The sequence below is a fragment of the Triticum urartu genome, chromosome 3A (genome assembly GCF_056163025.1).
Source record: "Triticum urartu cultivar PI428250 chromosome 3A, HENAU_Tu73, whole genome shotgun sequence".
NCBI classification, from domain to species: Eukaryota; Viridiplantae; Streptophyta; class Magnoliopsida; order Poales; family Poaceae; genus Triticum; species Triticum urartu.
This window is the reverse complement of record NC_141875.1, coordinates 29,208,216-29,217,738: the sequence shown is the minus strand read 5'-3', so window position 1 is coordinate 29,217,738 and position 9,523 is coordinate 29,208,216.

Below are 9,523 nucleotides of genomic sequence, written 5' to 3'. Positions count from 1 at the left end.
GGGGCCCACCAGTCAGCGAGACCTCGGGAGACGGCGGGAGAACCGCCAGTCAGAACCGTCGGGAGTCGGCCCGGGGGAGTCGGCAGAGCCCTCCCCCAGGGCCCACGCGCCATTAATCAAGATGAGATGAGGAGTGGCCACAGTGATCGCCCGCCAAGCGGCGGGGCTGTTGCCACGACCCCATGACCAAGCCTGCGTCATCAGAAGCACGGCTACAGTAATCAGCGGCCGGCAAGACCCGCCCGCGGCGGACGCGGCCTGTCGGCCCCGTACCAGACCAGTCGGCGGGGCCCACCAGTCGGCGGGCCCAAGTAGTCGGTGGAGAAGTCGGAGGTTAGAGGCACTGACGGCGGGGCCCGCGCCCAGACGAATTACCATTGTACCCCTGGGGGGTAGGCCTATATAAACCCCCAGGGCACCCATGCAAAGGGTTGGATCCCAGTAGTTCTACACCACACCACATAGAAGGAGAGAGCTAGCCTTGCCCTCTTCTACCACCAGACACAGCTCAAGGAGCAACCGTGTAAACACTTGACCATAGTGATCATGCGGAGACCCCGCAGAGCAGCAGTAGGGGTATTATCTCCCCAGAGAGCCCCGAAGCTGGGTAAGATTCGCCAGCGTGCATGTCTTCGCCTCATCCCGTTTCCAGGCACCGGTGACGTTCTACTCGCCCCCACCATGATAAGCCATCCGTTGGCATATGTCACTCCAAACCCCCGACATTTGGCGCCCACCGTGGGGCCTGGTGCACCGCCGTCCGGAGATCTGTCCTGGACGGGAACCCTTTTCCTCCCTGGCGAGCGCAGCCAGCCAGGCACGCCAGGCGAAGTTTGCATCGACGCGCTGCGCGGCGTTGAGATCGCCTGTGCAGCTAGCTCCTTGGCCGAACTTGTCGGCGAGGTCCGCCTCACCGATGAACCTGCGTCCGACGCAGGCGTAGGCAACCCCGAAAACTTCCCCGCGGGCCTCCTCGATCAACTCCACGTTTTCGGCGAGCCTGCCGTAGACTTGGAGTCCGTAGGCTCCACCGACCCGATGCTGGTCGACTCCGACACCGCGTCGATCGACGCGTTCCCCACCAACGTGGTGGTCTACGACGAACCTCTCCCCCACGTGGAGAGCGACGGAAGCACCGTCACCGCGGTGCTAGTCATCAGTCATGACGAGTTCCCTGGTGGAGGAGCGCCCGACTCACTTGGCACGGCGCTGCAAGACCTAGCTGCGCCCATTCCGGAAGATGCTGACGCAGAGACGTTAGAAGCGCGCCGCCTTCAGCTTGTTGAAGGCGCGAAGAAGCAGGCCAGCATGAGACGCTTGTCAGAAGCTTACCAGCGGGAGATGGATCGCGCCGTCGGCAGCTCGCCGGCCCCGGTAGGGCCTAGCCGCCCTGGCGCGGTCCAGCAGCGCGGCGTAGCCATCGCCAGCCTGTTTGGGGCTAGCCGCCCCGTGTACGCTACAGCGGCGGAGAACATCCGAGCCGCCCAAGTAGCGGCGGATGAGCTAGACAATTTCGAGGGCGAAGAACACCGCCTCATGATGGAGCGGGTCCAGCGGCTCCTCGACGCGGCCGCCGCGCAGAATGAGGCCGGCTGCCACACGAAGGCGCCGCAACGGCCAAACGACGACCCGCACCGAGATCAAGGTGCGACGTCTCGGACGCCAACTGGCGGCGCCCGAGGAAGAAAGGACAAGGAGCCAGCTGTCAGCCACAGTCGGACTCGCTTTACCATAGAGCGCGATCGAGACGGCCGCTCGAGAGCAGTGGAACGACGGGACGACTGTCCGCCTCCCCCTCCCCGCAAGGAGAGGTGAGTCTCCCCGCCGCCTGTTGACCATCCGACTCTCGGTGACCGCCTTGGCCGCCGAAAGGGAGTTGGAGAGAATGACGCCCGCCACCGGATCGACCGACTTCACCGGTCTCTGGCGCTAGAAGAAGAAGACGAGCTGGGTCCGCCTTGTTTCGGGCCCCGCGTTCGGGACGAGCCCATTCCCAGAGGGTTCATGCTCCCAAGAGACACGCCCAAGTATACCGGCTCCGTGAAGCCGGAAGACTGGCTAGTCGACTACTCCACGGCTGTCAGCATAGCAAACAGCAACAAGCGTGTCGCTGTAAAGTACGTTCCGATCATGCTCCAGGGCACGGCCCGGACATGGTTGAACAGCCTAAAGCCCCGCAGCATCAACAGCTGGGTCGACTTCACTGAAGCATTCGTCCGCAACTTCACCAGCACGTACAAGCGTCCTCCGAAGCCTCGCCAGCTCTCCATGCGTGTGCAAGGTCCTGACGAGTAGACTCGCGACTACCTCACGCGTTGGGCTGAGCTGTGGAACTCCTGCGAGGGCGTGCACGAGGTGCAGGCCATCGAGTACTTCACAGTCGGGTGCCGAGAAGGCACCCTCCTCAAGCACAAGCTCCTCTGCGACGAGCCAAAAACCCTCGACGTGCTGCTGATCATAGCGGACAAGTACGCTACGGCCGACTCCTCCATGAAGGCGGAAATTCAAATCAGCACGACTGGCAAAGTAGCTCCTCAGGCTCCAAGAACTCCGGCGGCAGACGCCGGCCGGCGACAACAGCAGGGCGACAACAAGCGCAAGGCCCCGCTGCCAGCTTCCGGCAGCTGGCAGGTCGCGACCGTTGAAGCCCAGCAGCCAGAAGAGTAGCCTCCGCCCAAGCGACAGAAAGGCGGCAAGCCGAACTGGTTGCCGGCCTTCTCCTATGAGCAGACCTTGGACGGACCTTGCAAGTTCCACAGTGGCACGAAGCCGTCGAATCACACCACCCGGAAGTGCCACTGGCTCACCAGGATCGCCAAGGGAGACGGCCTCCTGCCACCCCCGCCTGCTGGGCAGCCGCCTCCGCCTCCGCCCTATCAGCCGGCAGTTAGGCCAGTCGGCGCAGTACAACACGAATACCCTGAAGAGCATGGAGACTATGCGGTGTTCACCAGTGTGGCTGATGATCGACGCAGCAGGCGGCTGCAGCGACAAGAGGTGAACGCAGTAGCCTCAGAGATGCCATAGTTCATGCACTGGTCTGAGAAGCCCATCAGCTGGAGCAGGGCTGACCACCCAGAAGTGATGCCGAGTCCGAGCTCCTACGCCTTGGTCCTGGACGCCACCTTTGCCATGGACAAACGGGCCGCGCGTTTCTCGCGAGTTCTGATAGACGGGGGCAGCAGCATCAATATCCTGTACAAGGACACCATGGAGAAGTTAGGAATCAAGCAAAGACAGCTTCAGAACAGCCGGACTATGTTCCACGGCATTGTTCCTGGGCTTTCCTGCTCACCAATCGGCAAGATCCTGATTGACGTCCTCTTTGGGGACAAAGATCACTTCCGAAGAGAGCCTGTTTGGTTTGAGGTGGTGGACTTTGAGAGCCCATACCATGCGCTACTTGGCCGACCTGCCTTGGCCAAGTTCATGGCGGTCCCCCACTACGCCTACCTCAAGATGAAGATGCCCAGTTCCAGTGGAATTCTGACTGTGGCCGGCGACTACCGGAAGTCGTCCGCTTGCGCGGCCGAGAGCAGTCGGCTGGCCGAGTCCCTGGTAATCGAAGCCGAGAAGCGACTCCTTGAACGAGTTGTGGTGATGGCCGGCAAGCAGCCGGAGATATCGCCCGACCCAAAGGAGATGGAAGCCGAAGGTTCGTTCAAGCCGGCCAAAGAGACAAAGAAGATACCCTTGGATCCGAAGCACCCAGAGAGGTACGCTGTCGTAGGTGCAAACCTCGACAGCAAATAGGAAGGCGAGCTCGTCGATTTCCTCCATGAGAATCGGGACATCTTCGCATGGTCTCCCAAAGACATGCCAGGTGTACCGACGGATTTCGCCGAGCACAAGTTACATGTCCGATCTGATGCAAAGCCGGTCAGGCAGCCCCTGCGCCGCTTATCAGAAGAGAAGAGTCGTCGTAGAAGAGATAGCCCGACTCCTAGCAGCCGGCTTCATTATGGAAGTTTTCTTTCCGGAGTGGCTGGCAAATCCTGTCCTGTTGCTAAAGAAGAACAAGCAGTGGCAAATGTGTATTGACTACACGAGCCTCAACAAGGCCTGCCCCGAGGACCCATTTGCTCTACCAAGAATCGATCAGGTGATAGACTCCACAGCCGGATGCGAGCTGTTGAGTTTCTTTGATGCATTCTCACGATATCACCAGATCAAGCTGAACCCGGCTGACAGATTGAAGACCGCCTTCATCACGCCGTTTGGAGCATTCTTCTACCTCACCATGACGTTCAGCTTGAGGAATGCCGGTGCCACCTTTCAGCGTTGCATGAAGAAGTGTCTCCTCACGCAGCTCGGCAGGAACGCCCATGTCTACGTAGATGACGTGGTGGTGAAGACGGAAAAGTGGGGAACACTGTTGGAAGACCTCAAGGAGACCTTTGAGAACCTACGCCGGTTCCAGATCAAGCTCAACCCCGAGAAGTGTGTCTTCGGAGTACGAGCCGGCCAGCTGCTAGGTTGAATCATTTCACCAGTTGAAGAAGGTGCTGACTACACCACCCGTCTTGGCGGCTCCGACTCCCAAGGAACCTATGCTCCTGTACATCGCCGCCACCAGCTGAGTAGTCAGTACAGTCATTGTAGTAGAGCGCAAGGAGGAAGGCAAGGCGCTACCTGTCCAAAGACCGGTATATTACCTGAGCAAAGTACTGTCGACCTCCAAGCAGAACTACCCCCACTACCAGAAGATGTGCTATGGCGTGCACTTTGCTGCCAAGAAATTGAAGCCTTACTTTCAAGAGCATCCAATCACAGTGGTTTGCACGGCTCCACTTGCCGAGATCATCGGTAGCCGAGATGCCTCTGGTCGAGTGGCCAAGTGGGCCATAGAGCTGGCTCCTTACACCATCTACTACCAGCCCCGCACCGCTATCAAATCACAAGCACTGGCTGACTTCCTTGTCGATTGGGCCGAGACTCAGTACCTGCCTCCAACACCTAACTCCACCCATTAGCGGATGCACTTCGACGGCTCCAAGATGCGCACCGGCTTGGGAGCCGGCGTCGTCCTCACCTCTCCTAAAGGCGACAAACTCAAATACGCACTGCAAATCCATTTTCCCGCCTCCAACAATGTTGCCGAGTACGAGGCGCTCATTCACGGGCTCCGGCTGGCCAAAGAACTTGGCATCCGCCGGATCTTGTGTTATGGTGACTCGGACTTAGTGGTCCAGCAGTCATCTGGCGACTGGGACGCGAAAGACACAAACATGGCGAGCTACCGTTTCCTCGTGCAGCAACTCAGCGGGTATTTCGAAGGGTGCGAGTTCCTCCATGTTCCAAGAAATGACAACGACCAAGCAGACGCCTTGGCACGAATCGGCTCTACCCGCCAAGCAAGACCCTCTGGCGTCGCCCTTCAACGCCTCCTCAAGCCGTCTGTCAAGCCTTCACCAGAGTCAGACTCCATTTTTGTGCCGGCTCCTCCCGAAGACGGCGGATCCGACTCCAGAGCTCCGGCAGTCGGAACGGGGACTTTGGCGGATGACTCCAAAGCCGCCACAGTCGAGCTCGGCCCAGGGACTGCGGTGGCGGACTCGAAGATCCTAGAACTCGGCCCAAGGACCGCGCCAGTCGGTCTGGGGATTTCATCAACCCAGCAAGCGGCTGTTGACTCCAAAGCCGCCACAGTCGAACCCGGCCCGGGGACTGCGGTGGTAGACTCGAAGACTCCAGAACTCGACCCAAGGGCCGCACCAGTCGGCATGGGGACTTCATTAACCCAGCAAGCGGTTGATGACTCCAACCCGCCGCCTCCCAGCCCAGCCGCCCTCGTCCAAGTCGCAGTTCTAGTAGTAGAAGAAATAGCAGCACCCTCATGGGCCCAGCCCAACCTCAAGTTCCTGGTGAACAAAGAGCTACCAACCGATGAAACCTCAGCTCGGCAAGTACAACGCCGGGCGGCGGCCTATACCATAATCAACAGAGAGCTGGTCAGGCGCAGCATCACTAGTGTCTACCAGCGCTGCGTAGAGCCAGAGCAAGGCCAGGCGATTCTCAAAGACATCCATCAAGGCGAATGCGGCCACCATGCAGCTTCAAGAGCACTCGTCGCCAAAGCCTTTCGGCACGGTTTCTTCTGGCGGACTGCCTTGGAAGAGGCCAAGGAGTTGGTCCAAAAATGCAAAGGGTGCCAGAAGTTCAGCTCCAAGCCGCACCAGCCGGCTTCTGCGCTCAAGACCATCCCCATTGCCTGGCCTTTCGCAGTTTGGGGTCTAGACATGGTGGGGCCATTCAAGACAGCACGAGGTGGTTTAACTCACCTACTTGTCGCAGTGGACAAGTTCACCAAGTGGGTGGAAGTGAAGCCATTTAAGAAACTGAACGGCCCGACTGCCATGACCTTCATCACCAATATCACAATTCGGTACGGCATACCACACAGCATCATCACCGACAACGGCACAAATTTTGCCAAAGGCGCCTTGGCCCGTTTCTGCGCAACATAGGGCATCCGACTGGACCTAGCGTCCATCGCCCATCCGTAGTCAAATGGCCAAGTGGAGCGAGCAAACGGCCTCATCCTGTCCGACATCAAGCCTCGGTTGATCGAGCCTCTAGAGCGCTCGGCTGGCTACTGGCTCGACGAGCTGCCAGCCGTCCTCTGGAGTCTGCGCATGACTCCAAACAAGTCAATTAGCTTCACGCCCTTCTTCCTCATCTATGGTGCCGAAGCCGTCATCCCAACGGACATAGAGTTTGACTTCCCACGAGTCACCATGTACACCAAGGAGGAAGCAGAAGAAGCACGACAAGACGGTGTCGATCTGCTGGAAGAGGGCCGGCTGTTGGCACTCAGCCGGTCCATCATCTACCAGCAGAGCCTGCGCCGATACCACAACAGGAAGGTCAGGCCAAGATCTTTCCAAGAAGGTGACCTTTTGCTCCGGCTGATCCAGCGAACAGCCGGCCAGCACAAGCTCTCGGTGCCTTGGGAAGGCCCTTTCATCATCAGCAAAGTACTGGGCAACGATTCCTACTACCTGATCGACGCTCAGAAGCCCCAAGCACGCAAGAGGGACGACTCCGGCAAGGAGACAGAGCGGCCATGGAATGCAAATCTTCTCCGAAGATTTTACAGTTGATGCAGTATGTACCACGCTACCTTTTGTATTAAAGTACCAAGACTTCAGCCCCCCCCCCCCCCCCCCGAGACGAGCCCGGGGACTGCCCTCTTTTGTCTGTATGATAAAAATTATGCCTACAAGTATGTTACTCTTTGTCATGCCGCTTGGCACCGGGCTTGACAAGTCGGCCCGGGGACTTGCCGCCTTGCACTATGAAATGCTTCCTGCAGCCGGACAAGTAGTGTGTAACACCCAAGCCGTCTTCTGTCAGATGCCGCAGCTCGTAGAGTGACTGTACGGTGGGCAGAGGTAAGGTAGAATGGGTGTGCGCACGAAAAATGGCTAAGGACTCAAAGCATAAAACATAGCTCAAGACGGCTTCCATCCTTTCTCGCAAACTGACTCTCGGACAGTCGGATTGTCGTCTTCTATCCAACTTGCTCAAACAATCTTGAAATCGGCTAAGTACTTGCTTTCCGAAAGTAGGCTTGCACTTGATCCAGCAACAGTCCATAGAGCGGCTGTCTGATTGGCAAGGCAGGCAACTAAGTGAAAGCGGCAAAGGAAAAAGCCAAAAGAGTAATGAGCAAGAAAAGATAGATATGTATATTTACATAACATAGGCCCTTGGCCGAATTGTCAAGTAGAGGTTCAAAATACACCCCGTGGGTCGAATTGTGCGAATTGATAAGTTCTTCAAAGACTACTGAAGCAGATAAAATAAAAGATACAGCGGCAGCTTAGGAGGCGGCAGACGGATTCGAAGGGTCGGAGGAGGCGACAGCGTCAGGCGTCGGGGCAGCCGGCTGGCTAGTCTCGGCTTGATCACCTCCGGCGGCAGTCGGCACGGTCGCACGCAGCTTGTTGCTGGAGGCACGGTCGGGCTGAGGCTGGCCGTCTGCTCCGTCTTCTGGGGCCTCCGCCTCGCCTCCATCCTCCACTTCGTCCTCCTCCTCGATGCTGGAGCCAATCACCTCCGCCGAGTCTTCGCCGTAGTCTGGGTTCATCCCAAACCACTCCGGCGATACCTCCTCACCGTCTTCAGACCGCTCAGGGACGAAGATGCTGGTGTCGGTGTACTCGGTGATCGCCGCAGCACGTTTGACGAGGGCATCTTCCACAGCCGCCAGCTCCGGCTGGGCCTCCGACCGAAGCGTGGCCAACCGGTCCAGTTCCAGCCCCGGGTACCACGCCTTGACGAACTCCAAGGCCCGGTGTGCTCCATCACGGGCCGAAGAGCCCTTCCAGGCCTCAAGACAACCAGCCGCGACCTCCAGCCTGTTGGCCGTCAGGCTAGGGGTGCGCGGAGCCTCCATATCCGGCCAAAGGGCGGCGATCGCTTGGGCACCGACGCGCTGGAGCCGGCGCAGCATCCGGTGAGCCGGCCGGAGGCGAGCCTCGATGCTCAGGATGTGCTCGTCAAGAGTTCGGGGGGCATCGGTGGTGATCTCTGCGCCCTCCGCCCTCCGACTCTCACGGTCAGCCTCGATGGCTTGGATGGCGGCCTGTGACTGCCCAGGGAAGAAGTCTGCACAGACACGAAGAAACGAAGAAGCAAGTCAAAAACCAGGAGTCGACACGATTTAAATCAACAACTTGAGGAAAGAAAATAAAGAGACTCACCATCAACGATGTCTTCAATCTCATGGAAGCCGGAGGACAGCAGCGCCTCCTTGTCAGACCAGGAGGAGCACTCGCTCGTGAACTCGGCCAAGAGGGCGGTTTGCGTCTCCTCCGCCTCCCTCTGCGACTTCACAAGCAGCTCCTTCTGCTCTGCCAACTGAGTGGCCAGCAGATCGCGCTTTGTGGCGAGCTTGCTGCACTCCTCCCCTTTGGCGCGCAGGGCGGAGTTGGCTTCGCTCAGCTACTGTTGAAGAGTAGCGTTGGCTCCTAAAGGAAAGGAAGAAAGATAACAGTCATCAATAAAGTAGGTCGCCGGGGACATCCGGCTCGACTGCTCAGCAGTCGGCCCGAATCTCAGGGACTACAGCCCGCGGGTGCACTAGCGCGCCCCCGCAGAGAAGAAAAAAGGACTTACTCCGGCTCTCCACCAAGTCGGCAGTCCGCTTGCCCAGCTCTTCAACGTTACGGTTGAAGGCAGTGACGCGGAGGTTGTGGTAATCCTGCGACAAGCATTTCAGACAAAGTTAGTACCCAGAAGTTCATCAATTGGAGTTCTGGGCCGCCTGCTCAGCAGTCGGCCCAAAACTCGGGGACTACACCCAGTGGGTGTGCTGGCGCGCCCCCATAGAGAGGAGCAAGAAAACAAAGACCAAAGAAAAAACAACATACCGAACGGCTGCCCACGACGCTAGGAACGCCTTGGTGCAACTCTGGAGAGCGTCGCCCTCAGCACGGAGCTTCGCCTGGATGTCCAGGAGCGCCCGGTTCAGCGGCCCTGTGCCGCCTCCCCGCACCCACCCAACAGGTGCGGCGCT